Here is a 10,000-nt window from a genome sequence, read left to right on the forward strand (position 1 = left end):
TAGGATAACTTACCTGGCACACACAGCAAAGCTTTAATTTCCAGCAACACCTCAGTTCATGACCTCACCTGCAAAGAACATAGAGAACAGTTAGCTAAATCATACCTACCAACATATATATATATAAAAAAACAAGAAATCATATATATCTAGCAACACACACACACACACACACACACACACACACACACACACACACACACACACACACACACACACACACATATATATATATATATATATATATATATATATATATATATATATATATATATATAACAAGAAAGCAAAAAAAGAAACATTCACCGCATAACAACATTACGCAAGAATAAAAATCAACATGAACATTTACGCTCTTATTCCCGACATCATCAGTCTATCAATACCAGCCATTACAGGCAAGTGAATACATCTATCACAAACGGTAAATATACCTTTACATTATGCAAAAAAAAAGGGGAAACTATAATCCCCTCACCCCTCACAATTCTTACCGTGTCTTACCCCTCGTTCCAGCAAGCGGTCGAGCAAAGGATTCTCACGCCCTCACCCTTTCCCCTTGCCTTTTCCCCTCACGCTTTCCCCTCGCCCTTCTCTCCCCCTATCTCCTTCCCCTCCTCTCACCCTTTCCTCTCCCCTCACCCCTTCCCCTCGCCCTTCTCTCCCCCTATCTCCTTCCCCTCCTCTCACCCTTTCTCTCCCCTCACCCCTTCCCCTCGCCCTTCTCTCCCCCTATCTCCTTCCCCCTCTTCTCACCCTTTCCTCTCCCCTCACCCCTTCCCCTCGCCCTTCTCTCCCCCTATCTCCTTCCCCTCTTCTTACCCTTTCCTCTCCCCTCTTCTTACCCTTTCCTCTCCCCTCGCTCTCCCCCTCACCCCTTCCCCTCGCCCTTCTCTCCCCTCCCTCCTCTCACCCTTCCCCCTTGCCTTTTCCCCTCGTTCTCCCCTCACCCCTTCCCCTCGCCCTTCTCTCCCCCTATCTCCTTCCCCTCTTCTCACCCTTTCCTCTCCCCTCACCCCTTCCCCTCGCCCTTCTCTCCCCCTATCTCCTTCCCCTCCTCTCACCTTTTCCTCTCCCCCTCGTTCTCCCCTTACCCCTTCCCCTCGCCCTTCTCTCCCCTTTTTTCCTTCCCCTCCTCTCACCCCTTCCCCCTTGCCTTTTCCCCTCGTTCTCCCCTCACCCCTTCCCCTCGCCCTTCTCTCCCCCTATCTCCTTCCCCTCCTCTCACCCCTTCCCCCTTGCCTTTTCCCCTCGTTCTCCCCTCACCCCTTCCCCTCGCCCGTCGCCGCCCACCACCTCCGGCACCTTCCAACACGCCCTCCATCAATGCAGACTGTGAATTCCGAAGCTGGTTCATCTATTCACCAAATGCAACAAGAGAGCAAGCAAAGTTGATGTACGCAAGCCAATATACGCAAGCCATCTTCCGCAATCCAACTTACTTACGCAATCCAACTTACGCAATCCAACTTACTTACGCAATCCAACTTACTTACGCAATCCATCTCACGCAATCCAACTTACGCAAGTCAACGTACGCAATCCAACGTACGCAATCCAACTTACTTACGCAATCCAACTTACGCAATCCAACTTACTTACGCAATCCAACTTATGCAATCCACCTTACGCAAGCCAAGCCAATTTACTTACGCAATCCAACTTACGCAATCCAACTTACGCGAACCAACTTACGCAATCCAACTTACGCGAACCAACTTACGCAAACTTACTTACGCAATCCATCTCACGCAATCCAACTTACTTACGCAATCCAACTTACTTACGCAATCCATCTTACGCAATCCAACTTACTTACGCAATCCAACTTACGCAATCCAACTAACACCGTGCCTTGTTAGTGGGCAAGTCGAGGTTGAATGACTGACTCGCCTGATAAGCTGAAGAGTTGCAGCAACTTGTCGTCGATCTGTATTCATGGTTGCTTTTGGGGCGAGTGATGGAGGACGGAGAGAGAATTGATGGAGGACGGAGAGAGAAATGATGGAGGACGGAGAGAGAATTGATGGAGGACGGAGAGAGAATTGATGGAGGACGGAGAGAGAAATGATGGAGGACGGAGAGAGAATTGATGGAGGACGGAGAGAGAAATGATGGAGGACGGAGAGAGAATTGATGGAGGACGGAGAGAGAATTGATGGAGGACGGAGAGAGAATTGATGGAGGACGGAGAGAGAATTGATGGAGGACGGAGAGAGAATAGATGGAGGACGGAGAGAGAATAGATGGAGGACGGAGAGAGAATTGATGGAGGACGGAGAGAGAATTGATGGAGGACGGAGAGAGAATTGATGGAGGACGGAGAGAGAATTGATGGAGGACGGAGAGAGAATTGATGGAGGACGGAGAGAGAATTGATGGAGGATTGAGAGAGAATTGATGGAGGATTGATGGAGGAAGGGGAGAGAAAGGTATCAAAAGGGACAATCAATGGGGGGAGTTTGGGACTGTGCGTGAGGCGACTGTTCTCAAATGTAACTGGAAATATCAAAGTAACGTAAAAAATATATCAACTATGAGGACTTTACGTGAATATCATCAAAGTAAAAAAAAAAAAAAAAAAAAAAAAAAAAAAAAAAAAAAAAAAAACTATACGTGGTACTTCTTTCAATCTTTTTTTCCTCTAAAATTAGTATCTGTGTTCTTTTTCTCAACTTTTTTTTCCTGGAAATAAATATTTACTCGCTTACACTACTCGCACATTCACGTTCTCCTTGCAAGCAGTAGCCGAATAGAATAAGAAATTAATTCACCAAAAGACGCGACGAGATACACACCATTGATAAGAAATCACAAATATATAAAAAAAATACATCTATACGTGGTACTTTTTTCACACTTCTTTCCCTCTAAAATTAGTATCTCTGTTCTTTTTCTCAACTTTTTTTTTCTAGAAATAAATATTTACTCGCTTACACTACTCGCACATTCACGTTCTCCTTGCAAGCAGTAGCTGAATAGAATAAGAAATTAATTCACCAAAAGACGCGACGAGATACACACCATTGATAAGAAATCACAAATATATATAAAAAATACATCTATACGTGGTACTTCTTTCACACTTTTTTTCCTCTAAAATTAGTATCTTTTTCTCAACTTTTTTTTCCTAGAAATAAATATTTACTCGCTTACACTACTCGCACATTTACGTTCTCCTTGCAAGCAGTAGCTGAATAGAATAAGAAATTAATTCACCAAAAGACGCGACGAGATACACACCATTGATAAGAAATCACAAATATATAAAAAAATACATCTATACGTGGTACTTTTTTCACACTTCTTTCCCTCTAAAATTAGTATCTCTGTTCTTTTTCTCAACTTTTTTTTTTCTAGAAATAAATATTTACTCGCTTACACTACTCGCACATTCACGTTCTCCTTGCAAGCAGTAGCTGAATAGAATAAGAAATTAATTCACCAAAAGACGCGACGAGATACACACCATTGATAAGAAATCACAAATATATATAAAAAATACATCTATACGTGGTACTTCTTTCACACTTTTTTTCCTCTAAAATTAGTATCTTTTTCTCAACTTTTTTTTCCTAGAAATAAATATTTACTCGCTTACACTACTCGCACATTTACGTTCTCCTTGCAAGCAGTAGCTGAATAGAATAAGAAATTAATTCACCAAAAGACGCGACGAGATACACAAAATTGATAAGAAATCACAAACGCGTGTAAAACTACAAGAGTAAATATTTGCCTTAGGCTATTAGGGCCAAAATCCCACCCATTCGCACGTGGATCTTTGTCTTACGGATTTGCGTGAAGATAACACGAACCATTTATGTCACAATTCATCTTGGTTAGATGTTAATTAATTCGAAAAAATAATAACAGTAATAAAAGATACTCCAAGTCGTGTCTTACTTAAGCGAACAAAAATAATGATAACAACAACAATGACGACGACAACTGTACAACTAGTAATGATAGTAATAACTGTAATAATGATAATGATAATGAAAAATAATGGTAAGGATATTGATAATCAAAATAATAATAAAATAATGATGATAATAATAATAATAAAAATAATAGTAATAATAATAATAAAATAATAATAATAATAACAATAACAACAACAACAATAATAATAACAATAACAACAATAATAATAATAACAATAATAATCATAATGATAATAATAACAATAAAAATGATAACAATAATAATCATCATCATCATAATAATAACGATAATAATAATAATAATAATAATAATAATAATAATAATAATAATGATAATGATAATTATAACAATGATAATCATAATGATAATAATAACAATAACATTAATAACAATAATAATAATAATAATAATAATAATAATAATAATAATAATAATGACAATAATAATAATAACAATAATAATCATAATAACAATAACAATGACAATTACAACAAAAAACAAACAAACAATGAAACCAATACCAATACCAATACCAATAACGACGATAATAACGAAATACAAACAAAGATAAACGCTAATTCCAACTCCTGCATGGAGAGAGCAGCGGAGGCACCAAACAACGTAATACATGTACGAATTCGCAACCTTCCCTCTGCGTCACATAACCGACATAAAAGCCCACAGTTCGTAAATATCATTATTTCAACCACGGACATTCCACCGGGCAAAATAATACCGTCATAATTGCAATAATAACGATGTTGATGATGGCTCCCCCCCCCCCGCCGCTCTTGGTTTGAGTAATTTAGAGCAATATTCCTTTCATCCGGTGGCCGCGTCAGGCATTCCAATCTTTCGGAAATCAATGTCTGTCTGTGCGGAAAAAAGGCACGAAAGAGCATTCGAAAATAGGTCGTAAAGCACTTGATTAAAGATCGGAAGGTAGAAGAAGACAGGCAGACAAATATGCATACAGGATTCGTGATAAAGCGAGATAGATAGACAAAGAGAGAGACGCAAATATATAGAAAATATATAAAAAACAGATACAGAGAGACAGATAGACAGACAGACCAATTAACATTTAATGACAAACAGACATACAGGCAGCTAAACAAACACAAACAGACAAAACACACATAAACAAACCAAAAAAAAACACAAGCAAACAAACAAAAATAAAACCAAAGCGACAGACAGGTCATTTACAAACAACCAGACACACACTAAGAACTCCCATAAAAACGAGATAATTGCAAGATATCCAAAACCAAAAATAGGATAAAGTGCTTCTCACTTGCCACGTCACCCGCAGAAAAGGGGTCGCGCCATCCACAACCCGTGTTCACCCAGTCGAGAGAACAAGGGAAATGAACAAACAGCTAAATGGGTGTTCGCATCCTATTCATAACGTAATCAGCAAATCCACCCCAATTTCTTATAAGCGCCATCCACAACCCGTGTTCACCCAGTCGAGAGAACAAGGGAAATGAACAAACTGCCAAATGGGTGTTCGCATCCTATTCAAAACGTAATCAGCAAATCCACCCCATTTTTTTTATAATTCGCCAAGGAATATGACGAACGAGTACTTTAGCCTCGCAAGTAGTAAGTCACTGGACTGGGTAATGGTATAAGTGAAGCAAAACTGCACCTGATAAAATGGGAGCGAATCCGCTGAATATCAAATGTGAGAGGGTACAAACCCACAAAGTATCGGCAAATGGTTTAGTTCGATTCTGTGGATTCGACCTTATAGTTCGTGCCTTGTGGGTGATCTGAGTTGCAGAGACCATAATCAGTGATATAGAAATGGAAACGAAAGGATGGAATGTGGAGATAGAAAGACAGAGAGAATGAGAGAGAAATGCGAGAAGGAAAGAAAGAGAGGGAGAGAGAGAGAGAGAGAGAGAGAGAGAGAGAGAGAGAGAGAGAGAGAGAGAGAGAGAGAGAGAGAGAGAGAGAGAGAGAGAGAGAGAGAGAGAGAGAGAGAGAGAGAGAGAGAGAGAGAGAGAGAGAGAGAGAGAGAGAGAGAGAGAGAGAGAGAGAGAGAGAGATAAAGAGAGAGAGAAGGAGAGAAGGAGAGAAAGAGAGAGAGAAGGAAAGAAAGAGAGAATGCGAGAAAGAGAGAGAGAATGCGAGAAAAGAAAGAGAGAGAGAAATGCGAGAAAAGAAAGAGAGAGAAAGAAAGAAAGAGACCTAAAGAGAATGAAAAAGAAGCCAGAGCAATCTCTCGCCGCCACCAAACCCGCCAGAAACAAGAATCCAAATCACACACGTCCACAACAGACCACGCATCTAACTCGCAAAAAAATATATAATAAAAAAAAAGGCAAAAAACAGCAAAAAAAAAAGTGAGAACGTGTGTACATACGCGAGTCAAGGAACGCATAAACATGAATAGAAGCACGCCCCGGCACCCTCACTCAGTGCCATGCCCGCGCTGCGACCCTGGCACCCGCGCTGACCTATCTGTCAAGCGCCAACAATAACTTTCCCTGATGACTCTCTCGCTCCCTCAAGAAAAGCAGGCAAGCAGGCAGGCAGGCAGACAAGTGGGCTGGCGGACAAGCAGGCACACAGACGCGTGACACAAATCTGAGCGTGTCATTCATGAGGTAAATTAAGTAAGGCGAAGACGAGGCACGTGTGGATCTAATTTGTCTTACTTTCTCGTTGGTGGCGCTTTCTGCTTCGTCTTTTTTTTCTTTTCTTTTACAGTTGCTTCTCTTCCCTTTTATTAGCGTTCTGTTAGCTGAAGAGAGAGCACTGCTACTACTACTACTGCTATTACTATTACTACTACTACTACTAACGATACTACTGCTACTATTTGCTACCACTTTTACTGCTATTACTAGTAGTAGTAGTACTACTACTGCTACTGCTAACACTACTACTACTACTACAAGTACTTCTACTACTACGACGATGCCTATTACTGATATTACTGGAACAACAACTACTGCTGCTACTTCTATTACTATCTTCATTCTTATCATATTTTTTTCCAATTATTATCATTACTGTTATCGTTATCATTCTTCCTATTATTATTATTATCATTATCATCTTCATCATCACTATCATCATCATTGTAACTATCCAATGAAAAAAATCGATATTTATACCAATATTATCATCATCATCATCATTATCACTATCATCTTAAATTATCATCATGATCCACATACTAATACCACTATCACTGTAAATGATTTTTTATCATCATGATTACCAATAATGATGTCATAACAAGTACAATCATCATTATCATTTTATTGTTATCATCACCAGTGATTTTATTACAGTTGCTATTTCTGTTATCACAATCACGGCCATATCATCCCCTTATAATCATTATCTCTTTATCAACACTATTACTATCATTATCATCATTATTTCACTATTTCTTCTTTATCGCCATTTCCTCTCTCCTTTCTTTATCCTCGCCACGTCTCTGTCACTCTAACTGTAATTATGCGAAACTGAGATTAAGAGGTCGGACGAGAGGGATAGAAAAAACAGAATGGAGAAGCGAAGTGGAAGAGAACGAGGAGAGAGATGATGGGAGACGGGGAAGGAAAGGAAAAAAGGGGAATATAGAGGGGGAAGAACAAGGGTAGATGATAGAAAGGGATGTGTACAAAGACAGGGGAGAGAAAGAGGTAGGGAAGAGAGAGGAGAGAGAGAGGGGGAGGGAGGGAGGGAGGGAGGAGAGAGGGAGAGAGAGGGAGAGGGAGGAGAGAGAGAGAGAGAGAGAGAGAGAGAGAGAGAGAGAGAGAGAGAGAGAGAGAGAGAGAGAGAGAGAGAGAGAGAGAGAGAGAGAGAGAGAGAGAGAGAGAGAGAGAGAGAGAGAGAGAGAGAGGGGAGAGAGAGAGAGAGAGAGGGAGTAGAGAGAGAGAGAGAGAGAGAGAGAGAGAGAGAGAGAGAGAGAGAGAGAGAGAGAGAGAGAGAGAGAGAGAGAGAGAGAGAGAGAGAGAGAGAGAAAGAAAGAAAGAAAGAAAGAAAGAAAGAAAGAGAGAAAGAAAGAAAGAAAGAAAGAAAGAAAGAGCGACAGACAGACAGAAAGACAAACAGGCAAGCGGGCAAACAGACAGACATGCTGAAGATACCTAAACTTTAATGCATTAAACAAATGTTGAGAAAACCGCGATCTTTAATTACAAAAGACCCGCGAAGTTGAAACATTTTACACGTTCACCACTGTGTAAAAGACACACACACACACACACACACACACACACACACACACACACACACACACACACACACACACACAAACACACACCACCTAAAAAAAAAAAAGAAAAAAAAAAAAAAAAAAACAGCGGTCACTCGAACTGGTTCTCCACCCCCCCGCCCCCCCCCGTCCCCCCTCCCCCTCCCTCCCTCATGCGTATGAATGCCACCGTCATCATTTATTTATATTATTCATGAAATCGGAAAAGATTACGAGATCCGGCACCAAATACCTCATCCAATTACGTAAAACATGACGTGGTTTGTGTAGTTGTTTCAGTCCGTAAAAAACGTTGACATTTGTGATGAAAAAAAAAAAAGAAAATGTGTAAAAAAAATTAAATGCGATAAAAGAAAAGAGAAAATAATGTGTGGGTTTGTTGGATTATGTGCGTGTGTGCGTATATGTGTGTGTGTGTGTGTGTGTGTGTGTGTGTGTGTGTGTGTGTGTGTGTGTGTGTGTGTGTGTGTGTGTGTGCGCGCGCGTGGATGCGTAAGTATGCGTGTGTGTGCGTGCATGTGTGCGTGCGTGCGTGCGTGCGTGCGTGGATGCGTAAGTATGCGTGTGTGTGCGTGCATGTGTGCGTGCGCGCGTGTGTGTGCGTGTGCATGTGTGTGTATGTGTGCATGTGTGCGTGTATGCGTGTGTGTGCGTGCGTGCGCCCAAGCCATTAAAACGACAAAGATAAGACAAGCTAAACCAAGACCGACATACGAGATACTTGAAGAAATCGTGATCAGAGAGAGAGAGAGAATAAACAAAGCAAAGAGGAGAAGCAAGAGATAGCGACCCCGACAACGTAAGAAACAGTAAATAAACAACATGAATGAATGATTAAAAAAGCGCATGCAAGCAAAAACACCAAGAGAGAAAGAGAGAAGGAGAGAGAGAGAGAGAGAGAGAGAGAGAGAGAGAGAGAGAGAGAGAGAGAGAGAGAGAGAGAGAGAGAGAGAGAGAGAGAAAGAGAAAGAGAAAGAGAAAGAGAAGAGAGAGAGAGAGAGAGAGAGAGAGAGAGAGAGAGAGAGAGAGAGAGAGAGAGAGAGAGAGAAAGAGAAAGAGAGACAGAGAAAGAGAAAAAGAGAGACAGAGAAAGAGAAAAAGAGAGACAGACAGACTAAGAGAGACAGACAGAGAGAGAAAGTGAGAACCAAAGAGACAGAAAAAAGAGAGAATAATAAGAATAGCGAAACGAGAGCGATGCAGAAGGGCTGAGGCCAATCCAAGACCGAACAAGAAAATCACGGCCGCTGACAACTCAGCTGACGCGAGACTAATAAGCTTTCATCATAGCTGACGCAACATTTATCTGTGGATCGTCCAGCAAGCCACAAGAGGGGGGGGGAGGGGAGGGGGGCCAGGGAAGGGGTGAGGGGAAGGGAGGGAGGGGGACCAGGGAAGGGTGAGGGGGACCAGGGAAGGGGTGAGGGAAGGGGGGGGAGGGGAGGGGTGAGGGAGGGAGGGAGGGGGCCAGGGAAGGGGTGAGGGGAGGGAGGGGGCCTGGGAAGGGGTGAGGGGAGGGGAGGGGGACCAGGGAATGGGTGAGGGGAGGGGAGGGGGGGCCAGGAAAGGGGTGGTGGGAGGGTAGGGGAGGGGGACCAGGGAAGGGGTGAGGGGAGGGGAGGGGAGCCAGGGAAGGGGTAAGGGGAATGGAGAGAGGGTAGGAGGGAGGGAATGGAGGAGGGAGGGAATGGGGGAGAGGAGAGAGGGTAGGAGGGAGGGAATGGGGGAAAAGAGGTAGAAACGGAGTGAGGGAAGGAGTTATGAGGTTAGGGAGGGAAGGGGAGAGAGGGTAGGATGGAGGGAGGGGCT

The 10,000-nt window shown here is 42.2% G+C and overlaps 1 protein-coding gene across 3 annotated transcripts in view; it reads right to left on the bottom strand.

Moving 5' to 3' along the window:
* The window catches only part of LOC113812009 (connectin), a 1,153,447-nt gene that overhangs the window by 718,177 nt on the left and 425,270 nt on the right, over positions 1-10,000 (bottom strand). Inside the window, exon 2 of one of the 3 annotated variants that reach the window (XM_070136945.1) lies at positions 14-68. The exons of the other annotated variants lie outside the window; for them this stretch is intronic. The gene's annotated coding sequence lies outside the window, so the exon portion shown is untranslated. The remainder of the gene's footprint in view (positions 1-13; positions 69-10,000) is intronic. 3 annotated transcript variants of the gene reach the window in all.

This window comes from Penaeus vannamei, chromosome 22 (genome assembly GCF_042767895.1).
Source record: "Penaeus vannamei isolate JL-2024 chromosome 22, ASM4276789v1, whole genome shotgun sequence".
NCBI classification, from domain to species: Eukaryota; Metazoa; Arthropoda; class Malacostraca; order Decapoda; family Penaeidae; genus Penaeus; species Penaeus vannamei.